The sequence below is a fragment of the Apis florea genome, unplaced genomic scaffold (assembly GCF_048593485.1).
Source record: "Apis florea isolate Af1SG1 unplaced genomic scaffold, ASM4859348v1 contig_3391_pilon, whole genome shotgun sequence".
Lineage (NCBI taxonomy): Eukaryota > Metazoa > Arthropoda > Insecta > Hymenoptera > Apidae > Apis > Apis florea.
This window is the reverse complement of record NW_028256754.1, coordinates 2,524,657-2,549,977: the sequence shown is the minus strand read 5'-3', so window position 1 is coordinate 2,549,977 and position 25,321 is coordinate 2,524,657. Positions and strand designations below refer to the sequence as shown.

Below are 25,321 nucleotides of genomic sequence, written 5' to 3'. Positions count from 1 at the left end.
AAATCCAAGTCATACGATTGTGCAATTTTCTAATCCTTTATCCCTTACGTTTGAATTGAAAAATTGATATTTTTGAAATTGGATAGAATTAATTAATAATAACCGAGTAACAAGTTTCCAAACAATCGAGAAGCGAGTTGGGCAAAATCGAATTAATTAATATTAATAAAACCGAGATAATTAATACCATCCTCGAAAACTACTTTCTCCCCGATTCTCCCGATTAAATTCGAGCTAACCAAAGGAATCCAATCAGCAACATCCAACTCCTCGGTATCCGCTCTCTTCCAATTCGCGTAGGTAGGTAGGTAAGGTCGATTAAAACGAAACGTAACGAAGCTCGAGGATAATGCGGCCGGCGTCTGTGGCTTGTGTAATTGCACGTGTGTGTAATAACGCGGTCGTGGTATTTATAATCGATACACGGCACGCAAGGATGAAAATCGGGCTGGCATAAAGGAGCGAGGGAGAGAAGGGTGCACGCAACGGTGCGCGGCGTGTCTGTCCTTTGCCCGGCCTAATTGCGCACCGTCAATTCCGGTAATTATAATAATTGGCCAGGCGTCACGGCCGAATCGACGCCTGGTCCCCTCGATATTATTCCCCTTTCGAGCCGTGTTGCAAGGAATTCCCGTTCTCTCGAGGAGCCAAAAATTTTACCATTGATCTTTCGCCATCGATCAATAAGAACTCTCTTGCTCCGCGTTTCATTCAACTCGATCGAATCTTGAATTTTTTTTTTTTTTTTCTTTAAGGTTACGCTAAGGATCTCAATACAAAGCATCTCTCTGGCCGCAATGAAAAAAAAAAAACTTTCTTCCTCCGAAGAAACTCCTTCTCCATTCTTGAGGAGGATCGTCGAAGAACACTGACCCCTTCGAGATCCTCTCTCGCCTCCCGCTCCTCTCGTTTTCGGGTCCTTTCCCTCCCCTCCAGGCTCAGCTGAAATACGGCCGGCCGAGAGCAACGTTATCAGCCGGCCAAATTAATGTAACGAAAGGGCAGATTAATGCCGCGGCTTCGAACGAGCGAAGGAGAGGCGAATAGTGTTGGAATTAATTAACTCCGCCTGGCGTACGTATAATTCAAGAAGGGTACACACACGATTGATTAAAGCCGATTTCACGACCGATCAATCCATAACCCCTTTAGAGGGCCGCCCCTCGCTCATAAATTTGCACCAGCTATTAAAGGAATCCGGCGTTGAGACTTATCGTTCATTTATAACTGTCCGCGGCCGTCTCATTAACCTCCCTTTTCTCGGAACGATGATCGCGATGGCGACTCGCGGGGGACAAGCGAAATCTCAAAATATCGTCCTCGTCGCGGGTGGGACGAGGGAGTCTTTTAACTTTTTTTTTTTTTTTTGGTAGAGACGTTGTTGTACAATTATTGTAAAATAACGTGATATATATATATAAGAACGGTTCTCGTACACGATGGATTTATTAAGTCGTCCTTTTGGCACCGGGGCATCATCGAGGTAATAACGATACTGGTCGGTGTTGAAGCGGCTACCGGGTTTATAGGTGATGTATGAGCGAGAGGGAAGTGGCGGCAGCTTTGGCGGGACGTGTAATGATAGTCACGTGTGTCGAGGAAGCGTGCGAGGGAATTTCGTAAGTCGTCTGTTAATTTTTTTTTTTTTTTTTTTGAATCGTTCGAATTAGTCGAAGAGCGTGAAATTAAAATTTGCTTCCTTTCTTTTTTTTGTCTACTTCACGACAATTCGTTGCGACGCGCAGCAAGTGAAAATCTTTTATTTAAAAGGAGGAGATGATGATATCGTATATTTAAAAAAAAGAAAAAATAGGAAAGTGATGAAATAAATTCATTCATTTGCAAAGAACGACCTTTTGACGACCTGAAAACGTCGCTTCCGCTCCCGTCGTCGATTAATTATATTCGAAATCAATTATCCAGGACGAATGCGGGTGGAGGAGGCATCGACTCGAGCTGCTTTTCCGGAGAAGACACATTATAAGTTTTTCCCCGGGGTTAATTTCGCCGGCGATAGCTAAATCCTTTCTTTCTCCCGCCCCTCTCTCTTCCATCCACCCTGTCCCCTCCGCAACCACCTCGAACGAGCTCGAAGACCAAGAGCTTGGCTAAGAGTTGGTAGGAGCGTCTCTATGGTTAATTAAACGCATAGATCACCCCTCCTCCCACCCCTCGCAATCTCTCCACCGGCTCCTCCTTAACTTCGACCCCCTTCCTGGATCCACCCCTCGCCCTTGTCCAGCGTATTCTCTTTTTCCACCAACCCCGCAAATGCGCGCACACTTCTTCCGCGTTATAAGCGTGCATGCTCGCCTCCTTTTACGCCGCCAGTGCCGTATCCTTCCATCGAAAGCCCCGAAGTTGTGCACAGAAACAATCGATTCTGCGGAATCCAAGAATTTTTTCTTCTATAGAAATAATAATACGAAATAGTATGATTGAAAAATGGATATCATTTTTACGGTTACAGCAACGATAGAAGATTCGTGATACAGGATTTGTAATTTAATAAATAAGTCGCAATCGATGTTTCTGTGTATATCAATTTTTAATTTGATAAAGCAATTAAAAATTAATGTTAAGATTCTTTAATAAATTATCGTGTTGATAAAGTTCTGGATTTTTTCTTTTTTTATTAAAAAATTTTAAGAAGAATTCAAGAATCCTCTCCGGGATCTTAAAATCGTGCTGGCAAAAAAGTTGAACGAGTTCTTTACGAACTCTCGTTCGATCGCTGAACATTTTCCACGAACGATTTCCCGCTCCATCAGCCCTTCCATCGTTTCACGATTTTCGAGAAGGAGGTTGCGCATTAGGGCGGAACGAAACAGGGGCAAAATTCTTTTTTCGCCTTTATTCATGACATAATAATAATATTCATAACTGTTAGAATCAAATCGATCAAATATTTTTCGATCGAGGATGAAATTAATTTCAAGTTATTTATTCAATTTTTGCTCTGCAATTTATTCATATATTCAGTAAATAATGTTTCTTATTAAAAAGTAATTTTTAATTCTCCCAAACATATAGATTTCGAACATGTAGTACGAGTTTCTCATTCTACTACCAAATCTAAAAGATTAGATTTTTTCCTTCCATTCCTCCTACATTGACTTAGACGTTCCTTTTTGCGGATCGATAATATCCGAAATAAAGCAGCGAATTTTTTTTCCAATAGATTTGTTTCTCGAATTGAGAAATGAACGAGACTTCCGTGCACCGGGCCCTCGATGCCTATAAATTTCGTCGAAGAACAGCGCATTGCTAACGACGTTGTATCGCGTGTGGCGAGACGCGGTATCAATCGAGGACATCTGTTTGGAAAAATGGGCCGGCCAGCGTGGCGATTTTTATTATTATTTTTATTGTTTTATTGTTTTCCACCACCGCTTTCCCGCACGCCTCGCGTTTACACGGATCGAGTGGAAGGAAGGCGGTGTGTTAATGCGTTTCTTCGAATGCAGGGAAGGGCGAGAGATGTAGGTGGATTCTATGTTTTATTAAGTGGCGAACGAAAGATCGATATAATATTTATTTATAATTTAATGCAAGGAAAACGTTTTTTATATTTTATATCGAATAAATTTTGATTAAATTGTTGTTGAAAAATTTATATCAGGGAGATTTTATTTATGAAATAGAAGGTTTAATTTTTTGGCATGGAGGATTATTAAAATTGTTGTGCTTTCTTAAGTTGAAGTTTAGATTCGTTTTATAATATTAGAGAAAATTAACAATTCCTAATATGGATAATTTTTAGATTCGCTTTGCTCTGTTTCCAAGAAATTGCAGGATCATTAAGCGCAAGTTTAAAATCGCATTTCATTTATCGTTAATTTCCTTTACACGTCAGCTTTATTTCTGGCTCTGTTTCATGCTATAAAGGATTTAATGTTTCCGATAAAACCTTATAAATGGGTCAAAGTGTTTGCACTCTATTATAATATTTCATTACATAAAAATATCGATTGTCCTGAATTCTCGTTTTCCACCCCTAGTTTAGCAATGGCAACTAAAATAATAACCCTCAATTATAATGTTTCGATTCTCTAACGATATAACTTAAGTTCTATAATAGCTTTATCAGTGGGATATTTTATTTACGGAATTTCTATTCTAAATTTCTATTTTAACTTGGTTATAAACGAATATTTATAGAAGGAATGAAACGACGACGCGTATGAAGTTTATCTTTCAAACATTTTTCATTAATTCGACGTTAAATCTAATATAATTACACGGAATTAGAAATTTTTACTAGAAAATAGAAAAGTAAAAATATTTCATTGCTATTCGTAATATTCTTGACTCTGTAAAAATCTGATATTTTTCGTCCTATTTCATAAGTCGAGTTTATAATCATAAAAAAGAAAAGTAGGTTTCAGCATGTTGCCCTTTGAACGAAGCACAACTATAAGAATACTATCAAAAACGAGTGTAGAAAATAATATTCGTACTTGAATTTTTAAATAAAAATAATATAATAAAATAAATTAAAAAATACATCAAGTAGATTTTTTAAAAATTAATTAATTTATTTTTGTATAATAATATCCCTAAAAATCGCCTAAAATCCTTTCAAAACTTCCAAAACTTTCTTTTCATTTAAACCTGACTAAACTGCACTCTCCAACAAACTTCTCGAAACTATAGAAAAAAACTATAGATTTCCACAATCCTACTCAGCCATCGCAACCTCCGACTTTTAAACTGTTATCTAAAATTCGACTCTCAAAATTCTCAAACTTTCGTCGTACAACGATATACTCATCGAATATAATCCCCGAAAAATCCAAAATCGCACATGTGATCGTTGACCAATTAACCAAATCCTGTAAAACGATCCTGGAAAAATCATGTCGAGAACATGGAATCGCGTAAATAATGCAGCGGATAGATACGTCCCTGAAGCCTGTAAGGAGGAGGTTGAGGAACGAAAGGAGGCGGAGGAGGCGGGTGAGCAGAGAGGATATTCTTATGAATCGATGAAAGAACCGCGAGCATGCGCGCCGGAATCTTAATAACTCATGCGATACCACCCCCTTCCTTCTTGTTATCCAACCACCCTCATGAACCCCCAGATATATATAATAATATCCGCGCTGAAAAATATACCGGGGTAAACAGAGAGAGGAAGAGACATTCCAGGCGAATAATTTGGCGGATATCGAAGGCCGAAAACGGATCGTGTCGACGTATTTTTCCCCTGTCGAACCAGGAAATCCTGCCACGTTCCTTTTCCTCCAGACGAGAGGAGTCAAGAGAGCAGTTACTTATACATCGTGTTAAGCCGCGCACGCACCTTCGCCACGGCTCTTTACGGCCGCTTTTTACGGCCATACGCGAGCCGTTTTAGCGAGCGACCCGTTTCGCGCCGATTCACTGCCCGAATACGGCGCGAGCTCCATTTTTGTTCCTCCGAGGCCCGGAGTTAATTAGTTCGCTTGCGCGCCACGGGTGTCGTCTTGGAGTTAGTCGGACCTTTCTCTTTGGCTCGCTTGGGTTTGGTGGGTAGTTTAGCTAGTTTGGATGATTCGAGAACGTTAGAAAGGTAGAAGCAGGTAGGTAGGAATTTTATTCAGCCAGATTTAACACTTTTAACGTATCAACTTTCTACTTAGAATCTTAAATCTTCTATTTTATACGCACAACAAATGTGTAAATTCTAACGAAATGAGATACGTGTGATGTACAAACACATACATTAATCTTCCTCCCAGAATCGAGAGATCCGAAATCCATAACTGCGATCCACATCGACACATGTGAAAATTACAAGAACAGACCGCTCCGTGATAACGGGCCACACCGACGCGAGGGGGCCCATTGCCTCGCGATGCCCCGAGAAAAATCGTTAGCGCGTCGATAAAATAAAATGGAAATAACGCGTCGCGTTAAGAGATCTCGGCGGATGCGCGCCGCGGCTCGCTCGGTCCCCGTATGTTTGCCGGCCGTTGGCGCGCGAGGGGCGCGGGAAGAGCACGCGAACAAATTAGCCCTCTATCTGAAACAACTTCTTGGAATAGCCGTTACTCACGGGCCCCGATCCTCGGGGCCCGTATTGCCCGGGCGAAACGGCCGAGCGAGCGAGAGGCGAGCGGGGTGGAGGGGGGTGGAGCGAGCGTTCGGTGAAAGGGAGGGCCGACGAGCGAAGAGGAATCGAAGCAACAAAGAAGAGGAGGGGGAGGGGGGGGGAGGGAGGACGGCGAGGAAGAAAACGAAATAAAATGCCGGGACGAGGCATTTCGAATTTCCAGCTCCGGATCCGGCCAGAAAAGGTGGAAGAGGAGGAGGCTGCACGAAGAGAGAGAGAGAGAGAGAGAGAGGGAGAAACGGGCCCAAAGAGGATCCCGCTCAATCCGGGGATAAGCGAGTCGTTCGAACAGTGTTGAACAGGAGTGAATATTTATACGCGGCCTCTTCCTTCGCACCTTTTTTGCCATGCTTGTGCCCCCCCTCTTCCAGGCCCTCCACCTTTTCCACGGTCCCATGCGGTATCTTCTTGATTACCCGGTCCTAATTAATTCCTCAGGCTTTATCTTTATTTTTCTGCGGTGAGACGACACCTCGCGCACGAGATCCCGAGACAGAGAGAGAGAGAGAGAGATCTTGGAACGATCGCGGCTGAGGGGTGAGAGGAGGAGGAGAAGGAGGAGGAGAGGTAGGAAAGTGGTCATCGACTTGGAAACACGTCTAGACGACGACGTGTCGTCCCCGGTTAGGGGGATCGTTCGAATAATCCCGCGACGCGATAAAACGGCGTGAACGATTGCTCGTCCTCGCGAAGCCGTTTACTGCTTTCGATGTTGCTTTTTTTTTTCTTTTTTCTTTTTTTTTTTTTTTCCACGAATCTTCCTGACTTTTCCACGTGACTCGCGCACGATTTTTAGGCGATTGGGGTACGAATAGATTTCGAATAATTCCAAGTATACAAGTTATCTCGTATAAATGAAAGGAAAGGTGTATTATTATAGTGAATACTTACTACGAAATCATTTGAAATGATGTTTTAAGTTGAAGTTGATAATTTTAGTTCAAAGAACTAACATTGTTGAAAGAATTGTAGAAAAATTCGCGCGTATTCACGAGTAAAGATCACGAATTATACGTCATTTGTATTATACTGTATACTTTCTTAATAGTTTCGTTATCGTAGAAAATAAGATCGAGATTTATTCTAAACTTTTCTGAATGGAAATCAATAAGAAAATCGAACTTTCTTCTTGATTTCAATTTTTCGAGGGAGAAACAGGTTTCTGCGATCGAGCGATGATCGTAAATTTTTCAAAGAATCGAAAAAAAAGAAAAAACTGTTCGGGCAAATAATCGCGATTTCCTGGGGCGTTCAACTTGAAAACGTGCACAAGAGTCTAACGTACACGAGCGGCTATGTACTTTTCCGCTTCTCCTTTCCTCCAGTAGGAGAAAGAAAACCTGTGACCCTCGCACACACGAAGGTAGGTCAAGGCCGAATCTTCAACTTTGGCGACGAGTTCGAATCGCTGCCATAAGGTACACAGAGAATCCGAGGAGAAAATCGAAGATACACGTGTTCCCCGCACGTTTCTTTCCCCGTTGGGACGGTGCCGGATGTTTTTCCTGTAATTTCCTCGCCCTTCTTCGCGATTCTGTCCTGTGACCGATGTAAAATAATCTGTTTCAATTAATTGAGATAATTTTTTCTTCCTGCTCGTCAGATCAAATTTTATTTTATCGTGGATACTTATATCGTTCGATTAATTATTTAATCGTCAAAATAATAATTTTCAAACGAGAATTTTTCTCTTGCCAATTGCTATCTATTGCTTCTTTTCTATTTTTCTAGTTTTATTTTTACAAAAATATTTATCTACAAATAAATGACGCAGTGTATGTTTCTACAATTTTACGGCAAAGTTTATAAAAAATTTTTACGTGAAATAAATCACGTGATACAATCAAACGTTAATCCCAATTAATTAAATTAGATACAATCTGAAAAGAATGATACAACAACCTCAACTTCGAGCCATCGATGAAAAGCCGTTGAATAAACAGAACGAACATACACCCACGCAAGCCGATACAAATCAAAGGATGCTTGAAACCCGGAATCGAGCAAGCCAAACCCTACCACCACCGTGCTCGCTTATCCAGTAGAGGATGCATCCGTGATGTTTAGATAATGACCGTTGAATGTTTCCATTCAAGTTACTTCCTTCGTTGAAAAGAAAAATGACGAGTGTAATAATATCGACGATACGATCTTGATGAACGTGGTAACGAGACGCACGCATCGTATATTTCAATCGTGTCGTGGAGAGGAGGAGAGGCGGCAACGGGGATGCAACGTATCGCTTTTAAACGCCGGAAATGAGTTATTAGCGGTCGACTCGCGCGCGCTCAATTGTCCTGATTTGGAAACCTCTAATCTGGCCCACCCTCTCCTTCCACTTCCGCCGACGAATTTCGAGTTTCCGCCACGATCCTTCCTCTTGTCTCACGAGTGGCTCTTTTCTTTTTTCTTTAATTTTTCTTAAGCTTGATATTCGCGATATCCTCGATTAAAAAAAAAAAAAGAAAAAAAGTTGAATTAGCTGCCTCCTACGTGGCAATCTTCTTGGTAACTGAGGAAATCGTAAAGGGGTTAAAAGATTTATTTTCTAATTTTGGAACCAGATATTAAAGAAAAGTTTCTCTCTTAGAAGATTAATCAATTAATAATTTTTATATTCTATAAAATATAATTGCATATATCATGGGAAAGTAATCCAAATAAAGATGTGACACATCATCTCATTAAACGTTCCCTATTCCCTTATTAAAAATATTTCGCGTCAATTCTACGCACAAAGGTATCACGAAACGATTCTATACGTTATATTATATATCATCGACGAAATTTTTGCTCGTCGTCCGATAATAAACGACACGAGAAATAGCAGAAGACGTGGAAAACATTAAGCTGATGATTCCCTGTAAAAAGAAGAGAAGAGAGAGAGAGAGAGAGCGAGGTAACAAACACCACCACTTCTGTAAACAGTTTTGTAAACCATGAAACGTAGATAGTGTGAAGGAATTCTCGAGGATGGTCGATAGATAGGGGCTGGCACGACGGTAGTGTTGCACGGAGGACAGCCAGATAGATTTGTTGTCCACACATTGACTAGGCTAGGCTGGCGGCGTCCCGACGCTTTTCCAAGGCGTCCTCGCCGGGCTATTAATTGTCTCTGTTGATTCATTTGATCGTGCTCGGGGTTCCCAAGCGGATCCACCGACGCGACGACACTTTCGATACGAAGGTCTTTTACGAGCGGCCTGCACTGCAGCCGTCCGCTGACCGTCTCTCTCCAACCGTAACCCCTCCCCCTCCCCCCTTTCTAATTCACGTGAAAGCGTCTCCCTCGATTAAAATTAACAGGGTGGACGCTGGCAGGCAGGTGGGTTCGTTAGGGTACCGGTAAAGTGGCTTCGTCCTTTGAATTTCAAGCACCATCTAAGAATCTCGTTAAACTCGAAACGCCGTTCAAAGAGATAATTGAAATTTCACGGAAGGGTTGCCTCGCTAATTTACGTACTCGAGCCTCGACACCCCACCCACACTCGCCCGATGCTAATTATATTTACGCCGATTAAGGGGGCGGATGTTATTGCGTTATTTGCCAAATATCATTTTGTTCGGATCGCGAGAGGCAATTGCGCGTGTTTGCTCTCTGGCGATGCGTTCTTTTTTCTTTTTCCTTTTTTTCCCGCTGCGTCTTTGCACCGTTTCTAGCGTAATAACAATTTGTTAGTAGACTGGGTAGGTTTGGTAGGAGAAAGTAGGATTTTATAATTTTCTGATTTATTATTTATATTTGAAATATATTTCGAATAACATTATAAAAATATTTTCGAAGCTTTTCACTTATATGTTATATATTATATTCAATTCGAGCTTCGTTACATTATCGATAGAACAGTCTCATCGCGTTTTCAAATAAATATCCCACACCCGGCCGAATCGTGAAATTATTAAATTTCAATGGAGCACTCTCTAAAACGCTCGCATTACGAAGTGGCACGCGAGAAGAGGTGGTGTTTCACGGATTTACAAATCCAGGGGGCGGGAAGGGTATGAATGTCGAGGAGGGAAAATCTGTGCTCGTTTAACGAGGCCAAGGGTTCAACCCTTCCTCGACAGGCTTCCACCCTCCGACAATATTTAATGCATGTTTTAAGCGTAATTAAATGGCGGAGGGTTTATCGTCTCCAGCCACGTTCGCCCTCCCACGCAAATTATCGCATTTAACCCTCGACCATCTCGTCGACTGTCACCCTCCCCGGCACCTTCCTCCACTGACGTTTCTGGATACCTAACGCCGGTCATAATGTGCTTTTCATTAGCCCTCCAACCCTTTCGCGCGGAGTGGATTCAATCTTGGAATATTCATCGCCCCGCAACCCTTCCACCTCGGCCAACGAGAGAGAGAGATCCTTTCACAGCTTCACGAGCCGCCGCTCAACAGGTTTTAATTAGCGTCGACAACTTCCTCGAGGATGACGATTCCGACCCTTCTCACGCGACAATTTATTTGTTCCCGTTTTCGATTGCGATATTGTATGTACCCTTTCTTTTATGGTATCGTGGAGAATTTATTTGCGCACGTGATTAGAATTCCTTTTCTTTTTTTTTTTTTTTTTTTTTTACTCTTTCTCTTGAACGACACGTGTCGATCGAACGTTTTCCAATTCCTCGTTTCACTAATCGCATCGAGTTTGTTTATTATTTTGAAAAATTAATTTGACAAAAATATCGATAGTAATTTTTTGATTTTTGAAATTTTTTTAAACTCTTGGATTCTTGATTTAATATGTTAATTAATTTATTAATTTAATGTTGATTGCTATATTTTTATTCTACTTTTGTAAACAGCAGTGTACTTGTATTTTTTAAATTAGTTTGATTTTATTTTTGATTCATTCTGATTCTCTACAAGAATAGTTGGCAAAGAAAATCTTGTAGCATGTAATTATTAATTCTTTATATTATATAACAAATCATAGTTATTGATTTCTCCATATTACTTATAAAGAATAAAGAAAATTAACGAGTAACTAAGAATACGACTATATCTTGTATTTAGCAATAATCATATGTATGAGCAACTTTTGGAAAGAAAAATATTACAAATTGCTACATCAAAAATTTATTTTACATTTACTTATACATAATTTCTCTTAAATCGATAAATCTATCACAAACTGGCATACTATCGTTCTATTTCCTCGATGAAATACCCTAAAAGTCGAAGAAAAGTTTGAAAGACAAAGGGTCCACCTTCTCCATTATTATCCCTCCACAACGTCCAAAGCGTGGGGGTGCTATTCGTTCACGGTACGTTGCTGGCCACTCACCCTCCGCGAGCCTCTCCAACAAGCTCTAAAGCCAAGAATAACCCTTGCTTTGCATCTCACCTGTTGCTCGACACCGACCCTCGACACTCTCCCGATGGCGGTGCTTTTAGGGGTGGCTAATTAAAGAGTCAGACGGTGGCTGGTTTCGCGGTGTTTAATACACCCATTCCTTCACCCTCTCACCACACCCGCTGTTCTCGGGCCGGGCCACACCAGGACAGAATCCAGAGCCACTCCACAACCCCACAGCTTTTTGTTCCTCTCGGTTTCACAGGCCTGGAATTAATTAGCGGCCCCGGTTAAGCGGGGGTGGATGCCGTCGTCGCCGCGACTCATTTAAGGGATGTTTATTTTAATTTCGACCCAGCTCCTTCTTCCAGGCCGAGCCATGGACTTGACTTTTTATTACTTAATTAACTTCCTCTTCCTGCTCTTCCACCATCTTCCACAACCACCACGACACACCCTCTTCTTCATCCTCTGCGAAAAGATCGTCTTCCTTTCCCCCCCCCCTTCCTCTCCTATTTTTTAATAAGTTTCTATACGAATTGTACGTTGTAATATTTTATATTAAAACAATCAAATAAATAAATAGAATATTCTATAAGATACATAGATACATTTCTCCGTGAACAGAATCACATTTCAATCAACATTTTCATTATCATTCTTCGACAATGATTAAAAGGAAAATCGTATAATACCGTCTTTTCCATCCATTTCGTCTTCTTTTTTACGCTCGTCCAAACTCACAGGCCGTCCAAATTCACCTCATCCTCCGCTGCCAATTATTTCCTCGTTATTTTTCATCGTGCAACCAGCACGACCCGCGCGACTCGCTGCCTAATTATCGCCGCGAAAATGATCCTCTCTGATGGGCCTCCCCCCACCCCTCCTCGCCCCGCGACCGGCCAAACCTGTGATTATAATGCCAACGCCGAATACGCGGTCCCTCCTTGGAATCGCAGCATCGAGGAGGGAGAGAGACGAGGAGGAGGAGGAGGAGAGGGGGGAGGGGGAAGAGGGAGAGGAGAAATCGTTTCTCGTGAAATTGCTGACGGCTCTCTGCATTTCTGCACGTGAAACCACCTTCCTCGGGCGAATTCGAGCTGCTGCACGCTCTCCCGGAACAACTAGTAAGAGGAAAAGTCGCGTGTTATCCTTACGGCCGAAGACATTGAATGGATTAAAAGCTTGCGGAATAAAACGGAGGTGGAGGAAAGTTAGGAAATTCGAAGATCGAGGAGAGAGAAAGATGGATGGTTATAATTCGAGGAAGGGTTTATTATTGCTTGCAAGGTGTGACTTGGGCAGGTGGGACTACGTATACAATGTACGTGATTTTACGTTGAATCGCTTGGGTGTTTTATTGTACGCTTGATCGCGATTCTTCTTGTTAAAAAATTTGTTAACATTGAGAAGTGTAAAGAAGTGTAACACGTGTAAATTATAATTACAATTATATTCTATAATAAAAAAAAAAAAAAAGAAAGAAATTCATAAGAGAAACTTTTAAACTCATCCGTTTAACGCATAATTAATATCTAAAATTTATTTAGAATCGTTTCGAATGATGAGAAATATCGTACACGATGGCTCAAACCATTACTTCTTTGTTCAGGATTAATCTTCAGTATAAACAGTCGTTTAGAATTAGTGGACGTGCGCGAGAAACGAGCGAGGAGAATGTGTAGGAGATACTAGGTTGAGGTGAAAGTTTGTTCGTTTGAACGGAAACAAGTTTACGCAAATGGAAAGCAATTAATCATCGACAAAGTCTTTTTATAGCGATATATATGTATATATTATATATGCAAAGAGAAAGACAACTGGTGACAATGAACTCCATTTTCGTTACGACTCGTTGTACACGTGTACGGTTATTATTATGGTAAAATATTACAAGTTTCCAACGTGTCACGTGGCAATAATATGCAGCATGCTTTCCAGAAGCGATTGTTTCGTCAAAGTTTTATTGCCTCTAGTAGGATCGCGCGCATCTATAAATGTCATAAACGTCGTAAACGTGTTACGATATACAGACATTATCTAGATTTAATTGTTGACGTAGCCAACAGTGTGATAATTTAAAAACTTGTAATTCCCTCGAATTAAAATTCCTCCGGTATGACAATATTCCGATCGAGGCTCGAACACAGATTTTTCAAACTTTTTCAAACGCCACGAATTTATTTATATCCAAGGATTCGAGGAATGTTACCACGTGTTATAAAAATTCCTGGTGCATTGATACAGTTTTATTAGCATTTCTCGTGTTCAGCGATACGTAAAGTTATATATCTGAAGTTATTTGTTATGCTAATTTTTTCAAAATTATAAAAATATTCGTTTAATTGTTGAAATTTAGCTTCGTTCTATCCTCCCGATTATTGAGAAGAATTAGAATCGAATTACTTATTTTTAAAAAGTTTTCAATCCCTGCTTTAGAAAAAAAAAAAAAAACAAATTCCACAACTCCCCTACGATAAACCTATTAAAAACACCGGGCGAGATCGCGCCGCCACGACTCTAATTACATTTATCGACAATCGTTCGCTAATTCCCACCTTATCTCGGCCACGAGCGTTTTATCACGCTCTTGACGCTCCTCTAATTGCCTCGTCAAAAGCTCGCGGCCACCGTAATTCCCGCGAACATTAATCAGCGCTATCGCGAATATATTCAGAAATTTTTCCCTCGGCCGTTGCAATAAAGGAAGCAACAGTGACGGAGCAAGCTCATCAACCACGCGCCTTTAACCTTCGCTCCGCCGTGACAGGAAGTCCGTCTAATTAATTTCACCGGCAGAAAAGAATCCCTCGCGGGGGTGGCTTCTCTCTCTCTCTCTCTCTCCCTCCGTTAAGAACACTGAGCCGGGACCCCCGCTGAAAAGAAAGGAACGAACGAAAAGGATGGAGGACGAGGGTGGTGGAAAGGGGGGCCTCGAGATTATTTCGTTATGTCTCGCGGCGAGACGAGATGTCGGGCAATTAGCCATCGTATAATTATCCCTCTGGCCCTTATTTGCCCGCTCGAGGTGGCAGCTGTTCCCGCGCGATACTCGCGAGAGAGGCACGGTATAACGTGCAAAGCACAATAACCGGATACCTGGCGCCAATCTATTTTAATATTCCTGCCCCATCCCGGTTGTTGGAGAAAAAGAGAAAGCTCGAGGGACGAATTTTCTGGCCTGCCTCTTTGATCCTGGTGACGTAACGAGGCGATTTCTCGGCGATTAACGATCTCGGTGTGAATTGAGCTATTGAGGAGGGAGATTGGAGAGGGGGGAGGGGTGGGATTAATTGCACGACGGGATGAGTCGAGTAATAAAAATACTGCGCCCGTTGGAAGGAAGGAAAATGAAATTAATTGGGGAGGGGGGGGGGATGGAGAGGATTGGATTTGTTTGATGATCGACTATAAGGGACTTATATTAAACAAAAGAACAGGTGTTTTATAAACAATTGTACAACAATTGAGTTTTTAATCTCTGATAATTTTTCTTCCCTCTTTTTGTATATGAAAAATAGCTCATAATTGTTTATCGATAATAATTAGAACAACAATTTTAGAACAATTTTCCTCTCTCGTATAAAAAATTCGCAACATGCGATTCGACGGCGATTCGATCAAAAATTAATAACGACCCAACTGGGGGCGTCTCGACTGGAGTGTAAGAGAGTAAGAGTTGAAAAAGAGACACGAGAGATCGAGGGAGAAGTTGGTCAAGATACCAACCAAGAGCTCTTACCAACCCCACCCCCATCTTTGTCTCGGTTGAGCCGCGCTTTCAGAATTCTTCCTTTCTTGATAATTATCCTACCGTCCGGCCAGTCCTTAATCTTTGAGCTCGCCTTTCAAGGAAAGCTCCTACCGAATGAATGCCCGGCCACGGCGAAATAATATTTTATACACAACAAAAGCGGCCCCCGGCACGGCCGGCCGCCTCCACCCACACCTCCTCCACGATCCTCGCCCCGCGCGATTGTTATCGCGGAGACGTTACCTAGCACCTATACAGGACTGGCTATTTCACTTTCTTCCTTCCTTCCTTCCTTTCTTCTTTTATTTCTTCTCTCTCTCTCTCTCTCTCTTTCTCGCTTCATTCGTCTCTTCGAAATAATTATATACGCCACGTTTGGATAATCTCGTTCACAGGTTAATTATAATCTTTGAGAGTGTAATATTCTTAAATGTTTATCAACTTTAACGCTTTTCTAGATTAGGCAATCTGATGATCCGTGTTGATCGATACGATATTGGAGAATGATTTTAAATATATCAAAGGCTTGAAAGTGTCAAAATGTGAAATTTTGAATCGTTTCGTTATTGGAATAAATATGATCTGTTTAAAGTGTTAGTGATAGATTATTGAAAGGAAGTGAGATTTGTTCGAGTTGAGAGTCACTTTGATGAATTTTTGTTGTATAAGCAATTATCCATAGGATGTACAGTTACGTGTATAAATCCTTATAATTAACCTTGTAAGTGATTAATGGAAATCGTAGTTAGCCTCGTTTTACAGATATAAACAAATAACTGTAGATTCGTCGAATGCTAGCGTTTTTTACAAAGTTCAAATATTAATTTTCTTGCTTTTAAATGATAGTTTAACAACAAGCAATACGAAGCAATACGTACTCGATTGGTGGGAAATGAAACTGATAAATTATTTGTAAAAATGTAAAAATTTATAGATATATTGTTTCATTATTAAAACGATATACTCTCGTTCATAATTCCAAATTCTAAATTCTTCCTTTCCAAAAAGAAAAATTTCAAATTTCACTTTTAAACTTCTATCGATTTATTTTAAAGGCATAGAATTAAATTTGAAATTAAACGATTAAAAACACTTCCAAATTATCCCGACCTCTAACACCACCAAAAAAAAAAAAAAAAAAAAAACTCTTTCGATCATTCATCGAACGACCAAGTCCAAAAAATAAATTCTCTACGGTCGTTGAACGGTCACAATACGGATCCATCACGAGGCTCACGCGAGCTTCCACTGCCTGTCCGGATCAGATTTCGTGTAGTCACTTAACGATTATCTCCGATGGATCACAGCCGGCCGGATTAATCGCCATTAATCTTCATCACCTCGGCTCCTGATCATTTTTCTTGCCGGGCTCGTCCCGCGCGCGGTGTCTCATTTAACCGTATAAATCACGTCGCGCTTAAAACTAAACCCGCGAGGAACACCGCTCTCCGGCTAAAGGCGAATTTAGACTTTTGCATGTGCGTTTCGAATGATTCATCCAGCGAAAAGAAGCGTAAAGATCCTTTTTTTTTTTTTTCATCCGAAATAATGAATCTCTACTTTCGATTAATAAGAAGAACGATCCATTCGTGTTTTTGAAAATATTTTTATCCCCGGAAACACGTGAAAACGTGTAAATCTTTTCGATGTATCCATAAAGCATGCGCAAAAAGAAATTAAATTCGAAGAAACTTTTATCTCTGGCGAGCGTCGAAAAGTGGAAACTCGCCTTAATCGACCGAGCCAGCACGAAAAATCCGCGTGACGGCGAGTTTGGAGGAGGAAAGATGAATAGGAAGACAGCGACACGAGCGGAGTCGCGCGAAATTATTCGAATCGCGCGTACCGGCGCGGCCCGATCCTCGATCACGGTCAAGATTTCGTGGGGTCACGTGAGAATAAGCGCGATGCTCGAACAGCGGGTTGAGCAGCGACGCGCGCGCAGTTGCCTCGAGCGCAATTAATCTTCGTTAAGTAAGCAAGCAAGCGAGCCAGCAAGCGAGCGAGCTTGCCCTTCTGCTTACTTGCTGCGCCGCGCGCGGACGCCTCGCGTATACACACTTTCGAAACGACGTCTGACATAGGATCGTCCATGGCGGTCGTCCCCTTCGTGTGCGTAGGTATAGTGCGGGCAAATTTTATTTCGCGTTGAAGCGATTTATTTTGGATTGTTATATATAGATAATATTTGAAATGGTAAGTTTCGAATATACGAGATAATCTTGGACGCAAGTTGTACGTATAAATACGAGTCGGATTCTAGATATCGGACTATCTATTTTCACGATAAAAAGATGTAAATGAATCGTGATAAAGTTGGAGGAAATGTTAAGAGGATATCAATGATCGAATCTGATCTGATTCGAGGTATCAACGATTTAACCTAACCTAAAAGTGTACTTGTAATTAGATAGTTTACTTAATATTTCAGAAATTATTTATATTTGTTACTTTTATTATCACGTGTTTCCAAATATTACTGTATTTATCGAAAAATTTCTTCGATACAAGTTTTATTTCCTCGAATAATCAATTTTTCAATCTATTATTTTCTCAAATATTTTGGAGAGTAACGAACATAACCTCAATTAAAAAACATATTATGATTTAAAATCATTCGAATAAATCTCGTGCAGATCTTATCACCCAAAAAATATATATACGAAATTACTTGCTCGAATGAAATTACTTTAAATTACCATTTAAAATAAAATCCAAAGAATATTTGTGCATACAACACGCACGCATAACCTCGATTGAAATACATTATCATCGATGAGTTGACCAAACATTGAAAACAGCTCCACTATTAAAATTACTATTAAATTACGATTTGAGATACCATTAATTTCGCCCAACTCTTACGATACACGTAGCAACGACGAGTCCACGGAGCAGAATCGCGAAATAGTCTCCGGTATCCCGTTTCCAACCGAGCTCCCCTCCCTTCCCCGCCCCGTATTCTCATAACTCGTCCGATCCCTGTTCCTCTTCCTCCCGGCGTGCGTACGGTTAGTTATGCCCACGGTGCCTCGTGTGTACACGCACACGTAGCCCCGGGCACTGATTAAATCTGAGTAATTAAGGGAGTTAACCTCGACTTAACTTGACTTAACGCAGTCACGCCCGCTTGCCCACCCCTCGCGTTTACACCGTTTACACGCCGGTTTACATTGTTCGAGGAAACGGGTGTCCTCGCGCGCGCGCCACCTCCTCGCCTCTTCTCTTCTCTTCTCTTCCTCGCGCGCGCATGCGCGCGGGCCGCTCCTCGGTTAATTGCTATGCGCCGCTAATTACACAGCTCTGTGCCCGCGAGGGGAACCGATGCGTGCGTGCATCGACGTCGTTCCTGATGCAAATGAAACGCGTGGGCCTCTCTCTCTGCTCCTCTCCCTCCGTCCTCGTTTTTTCTCCTCCTTTCCTCTCTCTCTCTCTCTCTCTCTCTCTTCCCTCTCGCGCGCTCGCCTTCTCTAATCGCGCACGGGAACGAAGGCGACGAGCGATTCACTTTGTTCCGCCGGGCGGAATTGCGATTGGGCGTTGGTTAATTAAGGATCTGCGCGACACGATCGGCGTCGACCAGGAAGCGGGGCCCCACGCGTGTTATTCTATAGCCTAGTGGTGAGAGGACACGTGAGATTGTGATCACGTTCTGTTATGGGTCGTTTCATTTCGAGTCGTTTCAGTCGTTCTTTTATAGCCTGATGTTTTGGGTCAACGGTTTTTAGGCATAACACGGTACAGCAACCGTTCTTTTTAGTGTTTTAAGCTATATATATATATATATATTTGAAATTTTGCTGTGTCCTATTAACATTTGCATAATCGTGAAATATATCGGAGACTTTGACTGTACGATGTTTTATTAATGGATCTGTACACGAATGATTGATCGATTTTCAGAAAATTATATATAAAATTTGGAAAAATTTAGATTAATCGAATATATTTAACGGAATGTTTCGAGTTCAATAAATACGTTGGCGTACGCTATTGCAATTGCACACAATACAATTTATATCTTGCTTTTCCATCTTGCCAAATTTCATTAAAATCGGTGAGAACTGTGTTCGAGACATTCCTTCCTCAGAAATTTATAATCATATTTAATTTCGTAACAATGAAATGGTACGCATTAATAGCAATCATTGCCTCATACCTGCATTCAATTATTTATTGTTCGAAGAACAAAAAAAAAACATAATTTTTCGATTTCTTTCTTGTACCATTTCAAATCCAAGAATATCGTATAATAAACTTATCTTAATGAATAATATTTAAAGTGTATTAAACGTGTGAATGTATAATTATTTGTGTAATTATTACTTTGAAGAAACGAAAATAGAAGCCTCGAAGCCTTATTATAAATAGAATCTTAAAAACAAGTATAAACAAGTTTCTTCCAAGATTCTCTCCTCATTAACAGATTATTCAATTGGGTGTTATAAATAGACGTTCTTGTATGACAATGTACCGAGGAGAGGTTGTAATTACGTCGTTCACTCCGATGCCAAAAGCAAGACTTCGGTCGAGATGTTGTACACGACGTTTCTTGTTAACACAAATAAAATTTATCAACATTAAAATATAACAATCGTAATAAACATTAGAAATTCCGCGATAAACATGTCTTAATAAAATCTCAAAGGGAATCTCGGAACGAGAACGAACGTCAATCAAGCAATCTATAAATACCTGCCAACCATCACTGCCTTCGAAACTGTTAACTGCTCTCTAGAAATTAAAGTTGGATAGCCTTTGAAGATTACTGCGTATCTTCGAAACACAATTTCGCCGAAATAAGCGATAGTTAAAAATACACGGTAAAATCTCATCCCACTAGATTGAATTAATTAACACGAAAGCAGAACTTATCGATTCTATCGAGGTTGATCATCGTGTTCTTTTTTTTTTTTTTTTAAATCTAATGAGCAGTAAAATTAAAGTATAGTTTTAAAATTATAAGTATAGTTTCCGATTATTATCTGGATTCTTCTAAAGAAAGTATTTATTAGAAAATATATTTTCTTTTATTTAAATAGCTTAATTAATTTTCTATTCTATTTAACGTTTTTTTAAGAAAATAATTAATCAGAGAATGCAGTAAATTTTGTCAATTGAACTTTCGAAATTTAATAATTATGAAGTAATAGGATAAAGAATTACTAAATTTTACTGGATTAATATCGATCAAACCAGTTTTAACCCAATACTTTACTATTTACATTATGAATTATGAAGTTGCGAGACAGGAATGGAAACTAAAGTAATAAAACTTTTTTATAAATATAAAAACAAGTTCAATAATTATCAACGACGGTGCATTTCGTTTTTAAAATCGTATGATATATCCCTCCGAATCGATTTCAAACATTTTAAAAACTTGAAATATTCATTAACGATTCAATTATTAAATTAATCAACAATAAACTTAAACTTAAATATAGTGCGAGAAAAAATTCCAATACAAATGCAATCACATATTAAATAACACAACAATTCCAAAGAACCAACCCTCAACTCCGTTTTTACCTCCTCTCGAAAAAAAAGTAGACTTGCCATCCTCCAATTTTTCTCTCTCTCTCTCTCCAACTCTCTCAGACACGCGATACGTGCTTCACTTGCGCGGCGTCTCCAGTCACGTTGTTGCAAGAACGTCGCGACGCATGGGTTCCGCTTGCATTCGAGCGTAAGAGGAGAGGTGCCTCGCCTAATTAGCCCGCTCGGGTATTTCCGTCGCGTGACGTCACGTGAGCTCGTTTGCCTGGCCCACGGCCAGCTTTTCCGCCGAACTATAAACCATATTCACACCCACGCAACACAATTAGCCAGCCAGTGGAATTATAATACCCGCGACGAGGGATAAAAGAACATCTCGTGGTCCGGATTATGGAGGATTTTTGGGAGCGGGGGGAGGGGAAGGAGATGAACGACGTCTCGACTCGTAATCTCACTTGCGAATTTCGAATTTCCAACGAGCAAGCAAATATGAACGTTTTGGCGAGGAGGATTTGCGAGAGTTTCGTTCGCTTTGATTGGTGCTGCGAATGATTTTTTTCGTTCAGATCTTTTTTAGTTTTCTCTTTTCGGTTTTTTGGAAGGGCTTTTTTGTCGAAACTTGATGGATTCTTCTTCGTTTCCTCCTCGATTCTTGAGACATAAGAATTTGCGTTACCAATTTATTTTTCTCTGTCTTTGTCGACGACGAAGCGAAATTAAATTGCTCGTAACTCGATGTACGAGTCTTAATTCTGCAATTTCTGCGTTTGTTTTGATTCAAATTCGACAAAAATGTGCCGTGCCGTTAATTAAATCGTATCTAATCGAGAATTATTATACTTTCAAATGTAATGCATAAGTGTTATGCATTACCTTGTATCTGATTCGTAACTTGAATCTTGGAAATTAAAATACGTTTCTAATTTATTTTTGATTGAATTATTTTCATTCATTTCCGAGATATCTCTTACGCAAAGCAAAGTAAAAAATATCGTTATAAATTATACGTCTAACATAATTCGTTGTAATTCTAACAATTAATTATCTACCTATTACAAAATACGATTTGAACACAAGAGGGAAGGAGAAAGGACTTACATTTCAATCGGCAAACTATTCGATAAAATCTTGCCTCGAATAGAATCTTCAGCGAAACGACGTTTATGCTCGAACGATCTGGTTTTCGTTTGTCAACAAACCCCCCAAAGGCAAGATGTATAAATTGCATACAGAGGCGGATACTTGGAGACAGAAATTAAATTCGGTTCCACCGTGAGAAGTGGAATCTGCACGAAGCCAGGATTTCCTGTACTTTTTACTTAAGAGATAAGCTCCGTGTTTTAAGAGCGTTGTGGTGGAACCGTGTCGTAAAACCATAGGAGGGGATGGCTGTAGGTCGTCAGAGGGAAACAACCCCTCGAGTCGTGGCAGCCAGTAGATCGTGATGCCACGGGAGAAGACTCGAATTTTAAAGTAGCTAGACCGGGATCAGAATTGCCCTCGGTCTCTTCTTCCTCTAGTTACGTGCTATTTCTTTATGCAAATGTTTTCCTTTTTTTTATCTTGCCAAGGGAAAAACGAATGATCTTCGATACTCGAAACACAACGTTTCAAATAACCGCGTTATAAACAAGATTATGCCTTACTAAACGAGGAATATAATAGAAACTTTTGTTAATTTTCTAAGACTCTTTTCGTCATTATTAGAACAAATCTAAAGAAAAAAAACTCTTTTACCAACGATTTGAATTTAACAACACCGTAACGAACACCGTAAGTATCAACTCCGTAAAAAAGAGAATCGAATCGCAATCGAAAGCTTCGTTTTAAGAGCATCTCGAGCAAAATTAACCGCACGAACGAAAAAAAAAGAAGAAGAAGAAAAAAAATTCGAACGATCCGATCTTCCGCTCGGCTGTGCCCGGCCGCGAGATCCTCGCAAACGAAATCCACGATCGCGGAAGCGTGAATTCGGCTGATCAAACGTCGCGACGCAAAGGGAGGAAAAGGGGCTGCCGCCGATAAGGATTGGAACGAGTCGCGACTAACGTGAACAGGGAGAGGAGGAGGAGGAGGAAGGAGGGGAGAGAAAGAGACGCGTGGAGAGACAGTAACGCGGATGGGGTAATGGGGTGGTGGTGAGGGATGGCCCGAAAGTCCTTTCTAAAAAGGAGGAAGGTGGAGAGAGGTGAGAGATGGAGACAGAGAGAGGGTGGTCGGTTGGGGGCGGAAGTAAGTATTGATTCAGATTCAGCTAGTTAGCTATGCTCGAAGCGCATCCCCTCCTCCGGGTTCGGCCACCTTTTTCTCCACGCTTCCTCTCCCCTCTCCCCCCAGGGAGGAGGGTGGACGGTTAGCTGAGAGGCGCACGGGGGTGGAGCGAGGGATGCAGAAAAGGGAGGCAGGCGTATGTAGAGCGCGAGGAGGTGTAAGATGTAGGAGGTGACAAGCATCTCTCTCTCTCCCTTCCTCCTCCCCTATCTTGGACTCGTCCCATCCAACGCTCCCTTGTTATCCCGCCGCCTTCCTTATCCCCCTCCTTCCTTCCTTCCTTCCTTCGTTCCTGTCTATCTATCGCTGCAGCTCCCTTTTATATTCCCATGACGACAGCCCAGATGCACTCTCCTAGGCGGCCATACGAGGAGAGAGGAGGCAGGCATGTATGTTAAAACTTGAGTCGATATTTCTGTTGCGCCATCCATGGGGGGAGAGGGGAATGGGAACGACCGCGTTTCTCTCTCTCTCTCTCTCTCTCTTTCTCGCAACGCAGCGCGTCAACAGGCGGAGGGAGGGAAATTTTGGGGTGAGGGTGGATGGCACGGCGCTGTTGCGTTCCTCGGATTCTTTGTGCGGCTCGGATTTTTGGGGCTCGTGAGGAATTTTTATTACGGGTCGCGTAATAAGCGATTCGCGGTATTTCTCGTCGGTGTTTTGTTACATATCGACGGTTTCTATAATATTTTCGATTGCGTTGATACTTTCTCGATATAAATTGTGTTACTGAAGAGTTGAGAGTTGAGAGAGAAGGATGTGTAATTGACGTACGAAACGAAGGAATAAAATTGTGGGGCGGAGGGGAAAAAATCGAGGCTCGAGCTAGCTCTCCCTGCTCTCGTGTCTCCTCGTGGCGTCCAGCTTTACGGGCGTCCCCATCTCGCGGATTTTTCTGCAACCAGGGCGTCGCGACGCCTTAGCGGCTAATAAGAGACGCTGTCCGAGCCGGAGGCGTCCACTCGCGTTGCAGCGCTCGCCGCAGACGCTTCTTTTCCAAGGGGTTCGTCATCGACCTTCCTTTTGAACTGGCATTACCCACCGTATCGATTCTTTTTCTTTCGTATATTATCGTTGCGAAATTGTTTCGTTATTATAAATTTAATGGAAATGTCGCAATATTGGTGGAATATTGTTGCAGGTATAATTGATCGCGTCGATGGGATAAAGTGAAAGTGTGATTCGTGTCAAGGTTTCGTATAGGACGGGTTGAAGAAGATTGTTTCGTTAGAATTTGTATTTTTATAAATTAATTCTTAATCGAATCTCGTTTTAAAAAAAAAAAAAAAAAAAGAAATGCCAAAAAGTTCGAATGTATGCAGAGAAGATTTTCCAAAGATAAATGAATATTCGAATTACCGATATACCGAATTCAAAAACGTTGCAAAAATATTCTAAAATTTCTACGATTACGATCCAATTGTAACGCAAATCCACCTTTAAAGAAAAAAAAAAAAAGGGAAGAAAAATTTCTTCCAAATTTCCGCTCGATTCCATCCACGGGGATAAAGATGAAACGTTTCCACGAGGAGAAGTGAAATCGCGGAGGACTGTTTCCCGCCGCTTCGAGCGACAAAACGCCCCGTTTCTATGCACAATCGTATTTATATTTCTTAGGTCGAGAACTCGACCGCACAAGATTTATCTCCGGCCAAGGAAAGGACGTTGATTTAAGATCGCGGACTGTATTATAAAACGGCGCATGCTTTCTACCTTTGCTGGCCCTCTCCCCCCTCCCTTTTTTTCCCCCTCCTTTCCTTTCCCCACCCATCTCTTTCTTTTGCATTAATTGATCCATCGGTGATTTATAAACACCGGCCGGATAATTACGATCGAAGCCGCGACGGAATTTTATCTTAAACCGTCGTCGCGTTCACTTCAAAGGATCTGTATATCTGTCGAACGGGGAATCTTTGTTCCCGATTTTACGATGGGGGGGAAGGGCAAAAACTGTTTCGCTGAAACTGATTAGATTCAGGCGGGGTGAAAGTGTGTTCCTTTTTTTTCTTTTTTTTTTTTTTTTTAAGATCTTACGTAGGCGGATACGTTTTCTTCTCGTCGAAGTTGGATACAAGAAGAAGAAAAGTGTCTCTCTTTCTAGAGAATCTTTTCATTTTTAGTTTTCGTTCGTGATTGGAAACTTGTGTGAAATTTAATTTTGAATTGTTTCTACCCTTCGAATCAGCGTTGTCTAATTTTTCTCCCCCCCCCCCCAGAAATATATCCGGAAACGGGACGCTAAAAATATTCATTTTAAAATTTTCCTTATATAAATAATCAGATTTTATTAATTGCAAATTGATAACCATAAATACGAATTCAATTTATATGATCTTGATAAATTTTCCCCAAAAGAACACTGAAATACGTTGAAATAATTTATATTTCCGTTAAATGTTAAATTAACAA

At 41.0% G+C, this 25,321-nt stretch overlaps 1 protein-coding gene and 1 long non-coding RNA gene across 2 annotated transcripts in view; one reads left to right on the top strand and one right to left on the bottom strand.

Annotated features, from left to right (window-relative positions):
- zfh2 (Zn finger homeodomain 2) overlaps positions 1-25,321 on the top strand; it is a 213,614-nt gene that overhangs the window by 91,786 nt on the left and 96,507 nt on the right.
- LOC147656960 (uncharacterized) lies at positions 11,928-20,810 on the bottom strand. The gene is made up of 2 exons (XR_015293388.1): positions 20,675-20,810; positions 11,928-12,512 (listed from the first exon to the last, which is right to left on the bottom strand). It is a non-coding gene; the product is annotated as an uncharacterized LOC147656960 (long non-coding RNA).